We start from the raw sequence: 5,519 nt of genomic DNA, 5'->3' as shown, positions 1-5,519 counted from the left end.
AGAACACTCACTACCCCTAACCCTTGTCCCCAAAGACCTGGGTTTGTGTGTGCGTATGTATGGGGTTCCTGGTGGGGCAGGTGCCCAGTACGTGCTCAGAGTCACAGGGAAAGAACCCACGGGGACATGACTGGTTATTTTTTCCTGTATGAAACAGTTGGCACCACTGACATGATCCAATGAGTGACTGCTGACACCCATCTTTATTTGTGTGCTGGCAGTCTTGGATGGATGCATATATAAATTTCTAGCTTGAGAAATGGTTGGATAAGAATGGCATTATCACAGGTTGCACCAAGAAGAGTTGGAGGGGATTTAAAGTAAAGGAAGGAGATTATTGATGAAGTGAGATGCTTGAGGATATGAAATCTCTCTCTAATACTGGAGAGAAGAGGCATTTCCTTAGAGAAATGGGTGAGAGACTCTATAGGGGCAGGTAATTCACTGGTCCACAAGCAGTCTCCTTTACGTTGAAACCAAAAGACCCCAACGTCCTTGACCAAGCTGTCTTTACAGGATGGACACAAAGCCAAAAAGCCAGCATGTAAATTTGAAGAGGGTCAGGATGTCCTGGCTAGATGGTCAGATGGCTTGTTTGATCTTGGAACTATCAAAAAGATAAACATATTGAAACAGAGCTGCTTCATCATATTTGAAGACAGTTCTAAATCCTGGGTTCTCTGGAAGGACATTCAAACAGATGGAATATTAAGCAGCTATTAGAAGTTGTAATTTTGAAAACTGTGAAATGCTTTTGATAGAAAAAATATTACATAGTATTGATGAAAGGAAACATCTCGTGGTGGAGAGAACATGGATTCTGGCACATCTGGGAGCCACTGGAAGTGGGGAAATGGTCTGTACAATATATCAAGAAGAGTAGCCAGAAGCTCCTAATGAAATGGTTATATGTGATAAGTGTGGTCTAGGGTATCATCAATTGTGTCATACACCTCACACTGACTCGTGTGATTGATTCAGATGAAAAATGGCTCTGTCGACAGTGTGTTTTTGCAACAACAACAAAGAGGGGTGGTGCACTTAAGAAAGGACCAAATGCCAAAGCATTGCAAGTCATGAAGCAGACATTACCCTATAGCGTGGCAGACCCTGAATGGGACACAGGTCAGAAAACCAATGTCCAGCAGTGTTACTGCTATTGTGGAGGCCCTGGAGACTGGGATTTAAAGATGCTACAGTGCTGCAAATGTAAGCAGTGGTTTCATGAAACTTGTGTGCAATGCCTTCAAAAGCCAATGCTATTTGGAGATAGATTTTATACATGTATTTGCTCTGTCTGCAGTTCTGGACCAGAATACCTCAAACGTCTACTGTTACAGTGGGTAGATACAGAACAACTTTGCCTTTACAACCTAAGTGTTATTCATGAGAAGAAATATTTTGATTCTGAACTTGATCTTATGACATATATTACTGAAAACTGGGATAGATTGCACCCTGGAGAGCTGGCAGACACACAAAATCTGAAAGATATGAGTATGTTCTGGAGGCATTAAATGATTACAAGATCATAGAAATAAGCAATGGAATAGAAAAAAAAGGAAAGAAAAAAATCTGTAGCTCATCCTTCTGGCCCGTATACAAGAAAAATGATACAAAAAACTACTGAGCCACCTTTGGATAAGGAACCAGTTTCTGAGAATCCTGCCTTGGAGTTACCTTGTTCTATAGGAATAACAGAGTGAACTGCACATTCATCCAGTACCTCAGATATGGATTTCACGGGTGCCTCCAGTACAAAAGAAACTACCTTGTCTAGTGTTTCCAGGCATTATGGCTTATCTGACTCCAGAAAAAGAACTCGCACAGGTAGATCTTGGCCTGCTGCAATACCACATTTGCATAGAAGAAGAGGTCGTCTTCCTAGAAGAGCACTCCAGACTCAGAACTCAGAAATTGTGAAAGATGATGAAGGCCAAGAAGATTATCAATTTGAAGAACTCAACACAGAGATCCTGAATAACTTAGCAGATCAAGAGTTACAATCAATCATCTGAAAAACTCCATGACTAGTTATTTTGGTGCTGCAGATAGAATAGCATGTGGCGAAAAGTACCGAGTTTTGGCTCGTCTGGTGACACCGGATGGAAAGGTGCAGTATCTTGTGGAACGGGAAGGAGCAACTGCATCCTGACTGTGGGACTGAATATTATGTTCACTGCACTCATTTTCTGTAGGTACAGTTCAAAGCCCCAAAGGAGTCTGGCTTTTACTATCTTTCTTAAAAAACAACATCATCGAAAACAACAACAAAAAATAGTCACAGAAGAAGATGATACTAGCCTTAACATAGGCTTGTCAATGTCATGGACATTGTCAAAAAAAGATATCTTTCAAAAATCAGAAGAGAGACTTCATTTTTTAAATCATAAGATTGGTAGACTATTTCTAGGATAGGATATTTAAAAATGAATCAGACACTGGCTCGTCCCTCCCTCGGCCGCCTTCTGTCCTTTCTCCCTCTGTTGCGCCCCTCCTGCCTCTTCTGGCTTCTCACGCTGCTGCCCTGCAGTGTGGGAGTGACAAGGCCAAGTCCTCTCCCTCCTGCCTGAGCCACCCCATTTCTCTCTGGCCTCTGCCACCACTGCCGCTCAGCTGGTGTCAGGCCGCTCTCTCACGCCGTCCCCGCAGCCTATGGCCCAGGCCGCCTTGGGTGTTTCTGCTCAAGGTAACCACATCCCTCTTTTAAAATTACGCCGAAAAAGAGAAGACACTTCACCCGACTCTTTGGGCCGTTTTCTCACGGCGAACTGTCTGACAAAGTGTACAACTATCCAGAAGGCCTAGGAGAAGTGCTGTATAGGGAGCAGTTCGACTTCAACGCCGAGCCCCCTTGGGAGTCCAGCTGATGATAGAGGTTCCATCTCCTAACTTGTCCATTTTGTTGCATATGCTAAGGACCCAGACGTAGGCTTGGTGGCCCATCTCTTGTTTTTCCTGGTTTATGATTTTCGGCTTTGTGGAATACGGCTGAGATGAAAGGATTCATTGACGATGCAAACCACTCCGTTGGCCTGTTGGATGAAGGAACAAACCTTGGAAATGTTATTGATAACTATGTTAATGAACATACCCTGACAGGGGGAGCGCGTTCTTTGTGGGAGACCTGGGGAATATCGTGAAGAAGCACAGCCAGCGGCAGAGCGAGGCCACTCCGATCCGGCCATTCTACGTGGTGAGGTGCAACCCCTCGCCGGCCGTGCTGGAGACCCTCGAGGCTCTGGGGACAGGGTTTGCTTGCTCCAGCAAGAATGAAATGGCTTTAGTGCAAGAATTGGATGTATCTCCAGAAAATATTATTTACATAAGTCCTTGCAAGCAAGTTTCGCAGATAAAGTATGCAGCGAAAACTGACTGAATATCATGACGTGTGACAATGAAATTGAATTAAAGAAAATTGCTCATAATCACTCGAATGCCAAGGTCTTACTCCATCTTGCAACAGAAGATGGTAGTGGAGGTGAGGAGGGTAGCATGAAGCTGGGCTCCACACTGAAGAACTAACTGTAGGCATCTCTTGGAATGTGCTAAGGAACTTGATGTCCAAATCATCGGGGTGAAATTCCATGTTTCAAGTGCTTGCAAAGAATCTCAAGTATATGTGCATGCTCTCTCCGATGCTCGGTGTGTGTTTGACATGGCTGGAGAATTTGGCTTTACAATGACCATGTTAGACATTGGGGGAGGCTTCACAGGAACTGCATTTCAGCTGGAGGAAGTCAATCATGTTATTGGCCCTCTGTTGGATGTCTACTTTCCTGAAGGCTCTGGGATAAAGATCATTTCAGAACCTGGAAGCTACTATGTGTGTTCTGCATTTACACTTGCAGTTAATATCATTGCAAAGAAAGTTGTTAGAAATGAGAAATTCCCCTCTGGAGTAGAAAAAACCAGGAACGATGAACCGGCTTTTGTATATTATATGAATGATGGTGTGTATGGTTCTTTTGCAAGTAAGCTGTCTGAGGACTTGAATACCATTCCAGAGGTTCACAAGAAATACAAGGAAGATGAGCCTCTGTTTGCAAGCAGCCTTTGGGGTCCGTCCTGTGATGAGCTGGATCAGGTTGTGGAGAGTTGCCTGCTGCCCGAGCTGCATGTGGGCGATTGGCTGATCTTTGCCAACATGGGGGCAGCCTTGCTGCAGGAAGCGTCTGCGTTCAAGGATGCTCTGAGGCCAGCTGTGTATTACACACGATGTCATTCAGTGACTGGTATGAGATGCAGGATGTGGGTGTCACCTCGGACACCATGATGAAGAACTTTTTCTTCTTGCCTTCGTGCCTTCAGCTGAGCCAGGATGACGGCCTTCCCATGGAGGCTTGAGCAGGCCCCGCGCCCCCTTAGATCTGAGCTTTCAGGCTGCACTGGTCTGGTCTACATTCCAGGGTGGAAACAATTCAAACAATCTCGCTCTGTCCATTCTCTCAGAAACAAAAGTCAATAGCTATGTGGGACCAGACGAAATCAGCTTTCATCTAGAATTCACTCGGGGTGACGGGAAATTTTGATAATGTGTCCAGATTAAACCTAACAGTTTGTCCTACCCTTTATGCTTTGAAAATAAAATATGCAACAAAATGGATGACTTAGTGGAGATGGAAGCCCATGACCTGGGTTCCCCTCAACCATCTACATACAAGTGCACAGTTTTTATACTGAGGCTTTGTGTCCAAAAGTCTTGTAAAGTTAGCACCTTCCACCCAGATACGGCAGATGTCAGTGGAAGACTAGCGTGGCTTCCTTAGATACGTTTAGTGTATTCCGAATGTGTAAATTTGTGCTTTGAACTGTAGTTTAATGTAAAATTGCATCATAGTATTTATTGTACCTAATGTAACCCTTGTATGATTGCAATAAAATTTTGTGTAGATTTTACTGTTTTTTCAGGCTAAAACTTGGGGAAAGGGGCTAGCTAGCAAAGGTAGTTTTGAAATAGAGGTGTATATGATGTTTTGAGGGTTTTTTTATAGCTCATTAAAGAAAAAAAATAAAAAAATAAAAAATAAAAATGAATCAAACTCATGCATGGTGTTAGATAATTTTTCTAATTATTCCATTGAGTCAGATTTTGTGATTAGTGGTTATCCAACCAAATAGATCATGTGCATAGCACAAGTACTTGGAGAAACATTGTCTGTTTTATTATACCAAAATGTTGGGAAAAAATTTATTTCAATACTTTTTAGATTTCATAAAGTGCAGTGTATATAATGCCTACCGAAAGCCTGTAAAATAAAATAAAATAAAATAAAATAAAATGTTATGGTCAAAATTACAACAGAGGTTTTGTTGTGTGCATACATTAACTATATTACGTATCTCATATGTGGCCCAAGACAATTCCTCTTCATTCAAAAAAAGTGTTGAAAAGAAAAGGTGGACTGCGAGTTGGACATTCTTTGGATGTTCAGAAGTGCTCTTTATCTACTATGATCATGCTGTAGACTAGTTCTGGCTCACAGGGAATTAATTACAAGACTCACAAGCCCCATGGC

General features: G+C 42.7%; 2 pseudogenes; both read left to right on the top strand.

The window, feature by feature from the left end:
* Positions 1-831: 831 nt before the first annotated feature.
* Positions 832-2,666, top strand: LOC101702534 (metal-response element-binding transcription factor 2 pseudogene; annotated as a pseudogene).
* A 193-nt stretch (positions 2,667-2,859) lies between these two features.
* Positions 2,860-5,247, top strand: LOC101708767 (antizyme inhibitor 1 pseudogene; annotated as a pseudogene).
* The last annotated feature ends 272 nt before the right edge of the window (positions 5,248-5,519 follow it).

This window comes from Heterocephalus glaber, unplaced genomic scaffold, assembly GCF_053883595.1.
Source record: "Heterocephalus glaber isolate CG9 unplaced genomic scaffold, H.glaber_assembly_v1.0 deba00001587, whole genome shotgun sequence".
Classification (NCBI taxonomy): Eukaryota; Metazoa; Chordata; class Mammalia; order Rodentia; family Bathyergidae; genus Heterocephalus; species Heterocephalus glaber.
This window is presented reverse-complemented; position numbering and strand designations above follow the sequence as displayed.